This window comes from Coturnix japonica, chromosome 5 (genome assembly GCF_054131305.1).
Source record: "Coturnix japonica strain WE chromosome 5, WE-NBRP24, whole genome shotgun sequence".
Lineage (NCBI taxonomy): Eukaryota > Metazoa > Chordata > Aves > Galliformes > Phasianidae > Coturnix > Coturnix japonica.
Genome location: NC_140667.1, coordinates 17,508,804 through 17,521,271, shown reverse-complemented (window position 1 = coordinate 17,521,271; position 12,468 = coordinate 17,508,804). Strand labels below are relative to the sequence as shown.

The window sequence follows — 12,468 nt, the reverse complement described above, 5'->3', positions numbered from 1 at the left end:
CATCTTTACTTGTTCAGGTTCATCTACAGAAGTGTGCAGAAGACTTCCTTTCCATTTAATGATAAGTGGGGTGAGTAGCAAAGCAGCAAAGTTGGTCTCTGTCTTGTAACATCTGCAAAAGGTAGTGTGTTTTTTTAAATAACAGACTCTATTTCAATCTGTTCTAGACATAAAGTGAGCAGTAACATTTGGGTCTAGATTCAAACCTCCATGAAACCAAAGTTTATTTCAGTTAAAGCATTACAACTAGAATAGGCTTATTTTTTCTTCCCCTCTGTAGATGTTATAAATGAACACTTGAGCCCTTTTCAAGAACGAAGAATGCTATTTCTCAATGGAAGCAAAATTATCAGCTATGGTCACAGGCGCACACAGAACAAACAAATGAGAGGTGGAGCACCCTTTAGCAAATATTTTTCACCTTTCATCAGTGTGGGCTGAATAATCACTTTGAAAAAGATCTTCCTCCCTAAAATTAAGACTGCAACACATCCTAAACAGGCAAGAAGAAAATATCGCAACTAAATACCAGATCAAAAAAAAAAAACCAAAACAAAACCACTTGTAGCTGTGAGTCAGACAGTCAGTTAATCCCTGGAAGGTTGCTGCGGAGTACTGTCTCACCATCATACTAGTACATCTACAAGAAAGACACAGAAGTCACACATCAGTACCCACAGACATCCACATATGTTGGCTTCATTAAAATCATATTGTGCTTTTTGCTGTTTTTTTTTTTTTTCTCTGTAGGAAAGTGTCCTGTCCCGGATGTTTTCTCCCCCATTTCCCTTTTTAAAACATTGAGGACTCTGCCTCCTTCTTCCTGTGGGTAATTGAAAAAAAACAAACCACAATAAAGGTCATCATCTGATCTCTGCTTTGTCTCTCACTATAATAAAATGATCTTCCTTTGTATCACACTTTTATATGCTTGACAACTAGGCTTGACAGTTAGTAATAAAACTAAAGTCATAATCTGCTTTCAGTTAGAACAGTCATCTTGAAACCCTTTAGTATTCTTGTCAAAAATAATAATTGCTCATTGTCAACATTAACCCCGATGAGCCTACAGATCCATCATTCCCATTGCTCAACAATCTACAAAAATCTGTTTCTAAGGTAAGGGACGGAATACTGTTGCTACTATATCTTATTATATCTTTCTCTTTCAATAATATTTCTTGATAATGTTTACCGGGGATGGTTCAAAACAAGTTCATTTAAATTTTTTGCTATAATAACAATATGGTCTTTGACTATGTTAAAATTTCCACTGTAGCTGCTTTTATTAAGAAATGGTAATTATACTATTAATTTAGGGGAAAAAATAAGTTTTTAAGCAGAAAGTCAAATCTGAACGTTGTACCACATACAGTATTTAGGGTAAATGGGAATATGGCTGAGATAATCTCTCAGTCTTTTTCATGGAACTTTTTTTGGTCAATACATGTTAGGCAGTAATCTCTTCACTTGCATACTGTAGGATATATACACTACACACAGAAAGATGAAAACAATGGAAGAGTTTAACACATTATCACTAAGGTCACTCTGGAAAAAAAAAGAAACTTTAAAATTAAAGGCAGCTAGAAATCTACTTACATCTCTTTTTGGATAGGTAAGGAAATATAACACATGGAAATTCCAGCAGCTTTTAATAAATATTACAAATGTCATCTCCACCAAAAAACAAAAAACAGAAACAAATAAACAAAACAAAAAACCCAAAACAAAACGTAAAAAGCCCTGAAAAAATAGCAATTTCAGTAAAGAAATATAAATAGGTAAAGCTATAAGAAAGTTTATCAAATTTCAGTCCAAGATTTAGAGTAAAATAATTTACCCCTTAATTATTCCATTCCTTTCTGTTGAGTACACTTAGAGGAAATAGTAGTCCCTGGGACTTTTATTCAGATCCATAAAGCAGCCGGCTGTTGGAAACACCTTTCTCTCAGCATGAGTTGAGACTGCATGATTTGCCTTGCTACCTATTTCAACACATCTTCTAGTGTATTGTTATTAGTTATGTTAATGTCAGTACATGTAAAAGTTGCTACAAGGGCTGGGCAATGTTGGAATGGGTTACTTAGTGACAAAACAGAATCAAACTTGAATGAATTGTTTATATGAAAACACTGAGCAAAAAACAAATGTCGATAATCCACACATGCTAGCCTGCTTTAGTTCCATGAACTACATTAATATATCTTCTGGTCTCTAAGACCTCAATAGTTACATGACTATCGTTGAGATCCATGCTGCTCCACCAGCATCACAGTTTCTCCCCACAGCCAGGTTCAGATAGCTGCATTCCCATTATGTACAATAGAGATAGTACGTATTTGTTGATGTAATGCAACCTGCTCTGTCTTTCTATACTTTTAGCAAATGAACTAAAGGAGTGTCTTCAACAAAATATTCAGTGTACTTCCTCTTCAAAAGATCACTAATAAAAAAAGCAGTTTGAACTTGAATTAACACACAAAAGGGTTATGCACAGAAACACATAGTGTATTAAAAGCCAGCTTTAAGTCATATTAACTATTTTACTACTGGCTTCCTCAAGTGGCTCCAGGAATCTCAGTGCTTCAGCCTACCTCCTTCTATCATATCCTATCAAACATCATGTCAGTCTTCTGTGAATTGGCAATAAAACTGAAACCCTTCAGAGATTAACAGATAATGCAATACAATTTCCCAAAATATACCAGATGGAAAATTCTAAATGAAGAAATCCTTGATCATATTCAACTACATGAATGTCAAATGGATATTTGTCTCGATACCTATAAAAGTATTTGTATTAGTCACCGACTAGAAAGTTACTCCTCTATTAGCCTTCTTGGCTTTGAGTAAGAAAGAGAATGAAAGTTAATCTTGGTTTTGGATCACCAGGAGATGAACCATAACTCCCAAACAGTATAAATCATTTCCCAACTTTGCCTAATTATGCTAATGCCTCTAAGGAAATGCGAAGCTCAGTCCATCTGTCAGTCAGAATATTCTGAATCCACACCATTTGCTCCTTTATAACTGTTTCTTCTAAACTCTGTCAGCAATATACACATTTCTGCATTGTTTAGCCTTTTCTTTAGATAAATGTGGCACTGAATGACAACATAATACTCTTTGTGAAACCTACAATGTAGCTGGTAACATATAATATTAATTCTAAATGTGGTTATTATTCCAGAATGTAATTATGCTAAAAATGTATGTGCTTAACACAAAGGTATGGGATTTATAATGAAAATCACAATAATCTTCAGTTGTTACTGATTTTCAATAACTGTTAAAATATCACAGTTTGATTAGGAGTAACATGATGTAAAATGTTCTGTGTGTAATGATACCAGTACCGTGTATGGTGTTATAAAAGATTACTTTAAGCTTGCATTTTCCTAACTAGGGTTATGTCAGAGCAGTGGAAAACAGAATAATTTCTGTTGATGACAAACAGGAATGCAATACCTTAAATGTATCAAGAGTGGTTAAAGATGTAGTGTGAGATTTTATCCATTCACTGAATATAATAGCAGAAACATGACCTGAGAAAGTATGTTTAAAAACCCAACTCTGACCAAAACAATAATATTGCATTTTATATGGGTTCATTGCATAGACTATATATTTTAATTTAGGGAGTTACAGAGATAATTTTAAATTATGTCAACATGTTGATCTTACTATGTCCAGTGAATCTCCTAAAAATAGTAGGGAGATTTTCTTCAATGTTCAACATGACACGTAAGTTGCAACTACTGTGAGCTATATGACAAGGTGCAGAGAGTCACACAGTAGCTACACATGCCTTTTGACATTGTGGGCATGAAGCAGTGCTGGTCCTGATGCAATTAGACAACTTGATCTGCAGTGGTGCTTACAATAAAAAAAAATCCCGCTTCTTCAATGACCACAGTAGCGTAGTTAAAGACCTGCCTAGCACAGTCACCTATACTTTTGCGTATGTGTGTGTGTGATTCTATCTCAATCCTGTTTGATTAGGGTAGGCAGAGTGATAACCTATGATTGTGCTTCACACAGTCTAGGCTTCCAACTAAGGTACATCATCTTAAAGCTCACTACATTGACTTTGAGTGCACACTGCTATAATTAAATTACTCTTACGTAAGAAATAGAGAAACACCACAACATCACCCTTGGGCAAAACAAATTTCTGAAAGCAAGATGTTTTTTTTATCATTTTGGAAGGAGAAAATAATAATTGTGTGCATGCTCATAGCCAACACTACTGTTTGCAAACCTTGCAGTTCTCCTGTCTCTGCAATTCTGGGCAGGCAGAGGATTTTAAGTGTTGCAACTCATAAGCAGTGTTGGCTATGGGTGTGCTGGGATACGCCTTAGCTGTTGACTTCTTATTGTTTATAAGAGGAAGTCTTCCACAACCTTCATCTCACTTTCTATGCCTTTTCAGTTTTATTTCTTCTGCATAAAATGAAACTCATTGGGATTGCTGTCACACTTGAAGCTCTTGCTTCTATGATCTTACTACCTACTAATGACAGGCTAGCCTTTAAAATAGGTATGTGCAGTTTTGGACAAGTAAGGTCTGGTCAGAGTCTGATAGGGCAGCTGCCCAGGATATGAGTATTGGTTGCATTTATGTTTATATTACATTAGATATAATGTCAGGATTCCAGCTTAAAGGACCAAACTAAAACTCTGATTTAAGCTATAAGGCCATTACATGCAGAGATTTATACAGCTCTTGACACTTCTGGGGAGTACAGAGTAGGCTTAGCTGTACATGAATATATAACCAAAGGTTCTCTGTTTCTTTCTGTGAGGTATTTTTTGTAAAAATGCGTTGAAAATAACACAGTCATAACACTACCTTCCTAACTACTCTGCTACCAAAATACAGTCTAATTAATACTTTTTAGCAATATCTTGTAGATATGTACCACACAATGGTGTCTTCACTAATTTCCAGTCTGTTTGAAAGTATAAGATAAATGTCTTTAATAAGGATATCTCCTTAATAATGAACTATGATTCTATTATGGCCAAGGAAACAATCTAAGACCTCATGTATTGGCAAAACAAATGGCATAACTAGGAGTATGGTGACAATAATGGAAAGATGGTAACGGTAAATACCCAAAAGGTTATTTACAGGAAAAACTCACCCAATGGAAGCCTTTGGTGTGTGGGGAACCACTGAGGCAACCTCCACTGAGGAGCAATCTCGAAGAGATGGTGCCTTAGAGGTGGTCAGCCCTTAAATGAGGTCTAGAGGAGATGGAGTCAAGCTCCACTCCTTCTGGGAGCACAGCTAAATTACTCTCACCTGTCAGTGTGATTTTATATCTAACAAGATATTTGATCTCAGTTTACAAAGAAATCTGAGAAATTGGGGAAAAAAAGTGGGCCACATCTAATAAATATTTCCCTATCTCTCCATGTCCTGCCCCCTAAGCACTGGCTAAAATGGCAAATATTCCTACACCATGTGCAGCAAAGTCATACTGAAGCAATGCAATACATTTAGGATCAGAGTTCCCCAGATTATTTTTCTTCATTCAGCGTTTCACCCTCTTATTTGTTTCTTTTTTGATCCAAAGGACAACCAGAAGTTGTCCTCCACCTTTTGGTAGGTGTCCTTCACCATTACTCCAAGGAATGCTGTTCAGTGTGCATGCTTATCTGTGTTACTTTAAGCAGTCCTTGAATGCCACTTCTGACAGAACACTAGATAAATCAGTATAAAGTTGGGAAACATGTAATCACAAAGCGCTGCTATTTCTTAGGTAAATTCCCAAGATAAAATAACTTTAGAGAGCTTTGTATAAAGTCAGTTGCTATTACCCAGATTTTGAGAATATAAAATAGTTATCTTGTTAAATTCACATTCATATTCCAAACTTCACAAAAAGGCTATTGAAGCAGCCGAATACGTGTAAATTTTTCTGTTTCAAAGTGGTCTAAATTCATGGTTTTAATGTAGTGTGTCCTGTTGTGTTTTTGTTTGTAATTTTCTGTTTGCTTAGAAGTGGACAGACTAGACACTGTCTGCAGAGAGAACTTCAGAAATCACCAAATACCCTGGAAAACATCAATACTTGGGCTTAGTCTAGCCAAAAGCAATGTGCCCCAAAAAGAAATTCAAAGAAAGCTGTATTCAGCTACAAAAACACATTCAATCGACTTCACAGAGCACAGAGCATTTAGTGTTGATTTGGTTAGTGCAAATGTGATATTTGCGTCAAATTCTTGTATCTTTAGAGTAGGTAAGGAAAAGGTCAGCCAGGCATGATTACCTTATGTTTTTTCTAAGCAGGACTGCATGTACAGTATTCTCTGTGGAAAAAAAAAAAAAAAATGAATTCAGACAATGAAATGATATAGAGAATATCCAAATACATAATCTCTCATGTTAAATCTCCTGTAATTGCACTGACAGTGACTTCAGTTGCCACATGAACTTACAGCCATTCCAAAAGGGTGTCTGTATTATATTGTGTGCCTGGAGTGGTTAGAGCTTTTTCTTGATTTCTGAACCAAAATCCCATCAAAACTCTTCAGCTCCCAGGGCTTATAAATAGGATCTTTCTCAAGTCATTGTTCCTGCTATTGTGTGCTAGCTGACCTGCTCCCTTCCTTCTCAGAACCAACTGAGAAAAGCTAATTCATCTGGGTAGAGGCAATGGAGCCCTTTGTACTGAACCTGTAGAGAACTTTAATGACTTGACTGAGCAAGGTTTTTGAGATGTGCTGCAATACTACAAACTGTTTTTGTTTTATTCATCTAAAATTCTTGTCCTTTCTTTAAAATACTGTAAGAATTTCTTTGAGGATAGACTTGAATGTAAACATAAGGCTTATTTCATCTCCATTCTCTTTTCTGCTTAACTAGTAGGTGAGATTGGAAGGGCAGTGAATTTTACAAAGTCATTCATTACTCTCATGACAGCTTTGCACCTAGCCTCTGTAAAGAGATCCAGAAGTTTCTAATATTTCAAATTACAAGTGGCTTAAAATAGGAACTCAGTAGTCCGAGGAAAAGATTTACTTGTAGTCTGCTTGCTACTATGGTAATCTAACAGGTATTTGACAAAATATAAGGGCAAATAGGCATTTTTGACAATAGGGGAAAGTAGAAATTTCTCAGCTTCTATCTAGATGGAGAAAGTAAAAGTGCAAGAAAAAATGATAGAAAAAGGTGGCTTTAGCTATGCTCACCAGCAAGCCAATGTGATATCTGATGCAGATAATACCTGAACTTCCAGTCTGCATGTGTGTGTATACGAGGAGCAGTCAGAAAAAAAGAACAACCCAACACAACAACAAACCAAGACAGGTTTAACAGAAATTTGTCACAGACGTTGCCAATACATATTTACTACACTCTGCATTCCCTGAGGATGTTCTCTGATTCCACATTTGCTTCTTCAGCCATCAGTTCTGACCTAAAAATAATACACACTGAAAGATTTTATAAATAATACAGATATATTTTTACCAAAAATATTCATGGTGTCAAAGTAATTCTTGTTAGCCATACAAAGTGTATGATTCCAATGACATTTAGCAAGATTCTTAAAATACTTTGACTTCGCTGATATTTGAGGGTTTCACATTAGCCTGCTAATTTTAAAACTTCATCCACAATGACTGACTACGTTACAGGTTATTGCACAGGCTGCTTTAAAGCAGGCAGATCAGCTCTAGAGTGCTGATTTTAGGTGTTTTGTTACTTTCTTCTTTTGTGACTAAAGTCTTGGATGCTTGAGTGTTGTAGAATAGATATCATTGTGGTAATGGAGAAATACATTTCAACATTGTCATCACAGAACTGCTTATCTTCCTATTTCTGAAATGCTACTCTATAATCTTTGCAGTGCTATGTGTTCTGATTTAATTTCCACCGGTTTAACTGAGGCTAAGTTATCAACACAGATAGTTGATCGCATGATGAAGCTAACTATGTTTATATGAGCTTTGGGACACTGAAGAAAAAATCAAGTCTGATCACAAAAGCTGTTGATAGCACTTACATATGAAAACACAGCTGACTCAGACAAGTATTTTTTTACTTGCTGAGTTTAATATACATTAAAGTAAGAGTAACAAACATTCAAGATCCTCATCTAGGAAGTCCAGACTAAAGTATACTGCCTGATTTTTATTTGCTACAAAGGAAGAGTAGACGTCTACCTCAAGACATTTAGTTAAAATGCACTAACTTGGGCATCTCTCTATGCATTACTTAAGCACCCCATAGGCTAAAGGTACTCATAAACTTTTATGGAAGAACCCAAGAAAAACATTTAATCAAACTATTTTTATGTATCAAAAAACAGCCTTATGTTTAAAAAATATTTTCGCAAAAACTTTCATCAAAAATAGCTTTCTTGAAACTATTCAGCCAGACGTGGGCAATGTTGAGCAAAAAAAAAATTAAAAAAAATCTTTAAATTACATCTACACTCCCCAAAGATTTTAGGGATTCATCTTCAAAGAAGATGAAAACCAACATAGTCATTACTTTTCTAACAGCATCTTCAGAGGAAGATGATGTTCCCTATATAGAACATAGCAGTTAGAAGTTAGTAGCTAGCCTTTCCTTTTTACCTTTCACAGCTCTTATATTAAGGCAAAGAGTTAGATTTAAGTCTTTAGCTGATACTAAGCTTTTCTCAGATTGTGACTGAAAAAGGACATACTTTGTGTTTTTGGACACGTTACATACAGCATCAGGTTAGATCCCAAGATGGCATAAATTGCTGCTATACTGACCCAGGATCACAGATGCTCCCACCTAGTAATAAGAAAGGTGTTTTTTCAATCTCTGTCAATACTAGGCAACTCCTTCCTGAAACTCAGAACTGGAAGTAGCTGTGGTTATTTGTGATAACAGTTGGCACATGTCAATGTTCTAATGGCAACTGCTGTATGCAGAAATAGCCCAGAGAAGCTTCATGCAGCCAGAAAAAAAGCTTTTTTTTTTTTTTTTTTTTTTCATGGCAGAGAAAGAAAGAAACACCATCAGCAGCACAGTCTGCTCATGCTGCTGCTGCTGTTTCTGATGTAGACACTTTTGATGTCCTAAAAGCTGTTGCCATTGCATCCATCTCTGTTGATGCCACTGTACATCCTTCGGATGTAAGCCAAACAGCACTTTCTTTGTACTCTCCTGCCAAGATATGGAGAAAAATAATTTTAACCCCCTATATTCCTTCAAAATATAGAACCACTGATTTAGGCTGAGGAGAAACTTCTGTAAAACTCACAACAGGCAAGAGAGCACTCATGCAGCGTCACAGAATGAGTAGTCAGATTAGTTTAGCTGAAAAGCTTCTGTCATGTAGTGAAAAATAAAAACATTTCTTTCAATTAAATTGCTGAATGCATTATCACAACTGTTCAAGATACTTCCACGTCTATGTTGCATCCTTGGCCTCCTGCCTTACAAGTTACAATTGCATATTCACCTGCATAAGCTAGACATAACAGTATTTCCCCACTTCAGGGTGTTTTGTTTTTTTCATGGAAAATAAGTTGAGAAGGTCATGGTTTTGGCTTTGTTACACTTCATCAGTAGGATTTTGCCAAATCAAAATCAAACACAGAATTCATGTTCAGTCAGCTTGTTCTGACTGACTCATTGAAAGTGGGAATAGTGGATTTTGGTGGAATGCTCCACTTCTGACCCATCTCTAATTTTTCAGAGTACAGTCTTAAGTTGTGCATCTTTCAGCCCGTCTCCATATTCTATCCATAAATTTATTTATGGATAGTTTCTTCTACTCTGTTGGCAATGCAGACTGCTTTAGCACTATTTACTGAAAATAGTTGTTTAATGGAAAGGTGTTTGTTTGACTCCCAGCTTGTTACACATAAACAGACTTTAAATTGTATTTTAGTCTGGTTTATAATACACAGGAGCCAGAAATATGGTGATTTTCAAAAGTCTAAGAGTAGTAGCAAAAGTTTGAAAAGACTGAATAAGGAAAAATATGAGCAAATAAAGGTCAAGTTCATTGCCAGTGGCAACAGCAATAGTAATACTAAAAAATCCTTTCTCTCAGACTCTGTTGACTACAAGCACAGCTATCTTTAAAAGTGGGAATGTCACCTCTGTTACTTGATTTTTTCTCTATTTTTTTTCCTAATCTTTTCTTTCTTTCTCTTCCTTCCTTCCTTATTTATTTATTTATTTATTTATTTATTTATTTATTTATTTTTCCCTATCTGCAACAATGTCTTCCATTTCCCTGGTTCTTTTTATCTTCCTGAACAATTTAAATGAATCTGGATAATCTTTTCTAAGTTTAAAAAATATCTGGCTATAACAGCAGGAGACATCTTATTTTCAAGATCTTATTTTCCCAGATGGGGACTTTGGAGGCAAACTGGATAGGCTTTGAGTTTGCGTGGAGAGCTTGAAGTGGAAGAAGAGTATCTGCCGACTCTCACAGCTCTTCCATCTGCTTTGAAACTTCTTTTTCAATTTAGCTATCTTACCATGTTAAGTAAATGGCACACCAAAAAAATCCTATTTAAAGTGGGCAAATCCAGTTTTAAAATCTGGACTTATATGTTACAATTCAGTTAAAGTTATTTTGATTTTATTCCTTTTTTTTTTTTTTTTTAACTCTTATAGCGTACAAAGCGGTTGCTTTTACATTAAAGCACAACAGCTTTGAAACAGTAAGAGACTTGCAGTTCGCTTCTCATTACACTGGTCAGTAAATGTCAGGATGAGCTCAGTGTATTTTTCAGGAAAGAAGAATTTTTAAACTGCAGTTCCTTATCGGTGCATTATTTGAATCAGCACAAAACAAAATACAGTAAATATCCCTTTGGCTGATGTGTCTTTACGTGACCTCTTAAAGCACTGCATTTGAGATATACTATGCTGACCTGAGAACAACATCAGAGAGTTTTGAAATCTCTGTAGTTCACGGAAAGAGCAATATTTGGTCTGAATCATGTCTACCAACATAAATGACTGAAGAAAAAAGTACTTTAAAAACCTCAGTTCATTTTAATTATTGAAAAATTCTAGTGAAAACAGTTAACAGATACTTTGAATATGTAATTGAACTTAATGCCCCATATAAAAAAAGAGAAAGGCATTGGGGCAGTTGCTATCAAAGCTCACACTCACAATCCAGGCCTTGCAACTGATAAATCCTCCTGGATTTTAAATAAATAAATAAATAAATAAATAAATACAAATATTTAGAAATTTCTCCATTTTTCAGTGTCAAACTGAGTAAAACAGACATGATAAAAGCAAACGTGAAGAAAGGTCAAAGTGAGCTGAAGTTCCAGTTTACAACTGTGTTGTAAAAAGTCTTAAGTTATGAACTTCATTAAAAAGTAAATTCAGTACTTCTTAGGGAGCTACAAATGAGACTTTTTTTTTTTTTTCCTATAGACTCTATTAAAATCTTGCTACCATATAGTATCAAAGCAACAGTTATATTGAAAACAGCACTTTTCAGATAAATGTTTCTGTGCTGTTGCAAAGAACAAATGGTTAACATAAAAACCATTTTCTTCTGGCAGATGATTTACATTAGTTTGGGGGTTTAATAAAAGAATTAATTTTTATGATGATACACAGAAGGATTCTACTAGCCAATGATATATTCGAATATGACTGAAATGTATTTCCTTGAAAAATAAAAATCTTACTCGAACATTTTCAAAGCAATTTTTGTAATAGACACATGAGTCTTTTAAGCCCTCAAACCTTGCCAGAGATACTGAGATGGGCTTTCCCATTCATGGTATTTCAGTGGAAGATGACAGTCATCTTTGGAGATAGAATAATTCATATAAGTATATATTACAAAAGATGTATAAACACACACCTCCTTCCTCTAACATATATTCAATACACATATGGATAGATTGAGCAATCAATCTCAGATGTGAACTGGATCAAAAATAAGCCTAAAAGATAAACTGCCTGGATTATTGCTTTTGTTTCTGTTTGTGGCACTGTCCTGCTAACAGCTATAGTGGTCCTTTGGGAAGACTTCAAGATGTATTGACAGTGGATCCAGGTAGGCACCTTTGAAAGTGGTCTTCACAGACATCAGATTTTTAACTGACATTCTATATTTACTACTAATAGCTCTGGTAAAGTTAACTGAGCGACATGTGCATACCAAATTGAGGGAAAATACCCATTTTACCCCAATAGAAAGCTAGACATTTAAATAATAATTCCTTCTCAAAAATATACAATGCATTATATCATGTGTCATTGCTTTACAAAATCCAGCACCAAGACATGAGCAGGAACAATCTTATTTTCAAAAATGAAAAATAATTTCAGAAAAGCTTTGCTTTGCTGTTTTGGACTGGAAGGCACAGACATTTCAGTGCTGTTTCTGTAAGTGAGCAATACACAAACCATGTAACCTTTTGAAATGTGTTTGCACACACACACAAGACAGCACAGAGTAAACTGGATCCAGCCTTGTAAAT

The 12,468-nt window shown here is 35.3% G+C and overlaps 1 long non-coding RNA gene across 14 annotated transcripts in view; it reads right to left on the bottom strand.

Moving 5' to 3' along the window:
- LOC107314642 (uncharacterized) overlaps positions 1-12,468 on the bottom strand; it is a 295,770-nt gene that overhangs the window by 51,237 nt on the left and 232,065 nt on the right. Inside the window, exon 5 of one of the 14 annotated variants that reach the window (XR_014946474.1) lies at positions 6,282-6,321. The exons of the other annotated variants lie outside the window; for them this stretch is intronic. This is a non-coding gene — a long non-coding RNA (uncharacterized LOC107314642). The remainder of the gene's footprint in view (positions 1-6,281; positions 6,322-12,468) is intronic. 14 annotated transcript variants of the gene reach the window in all.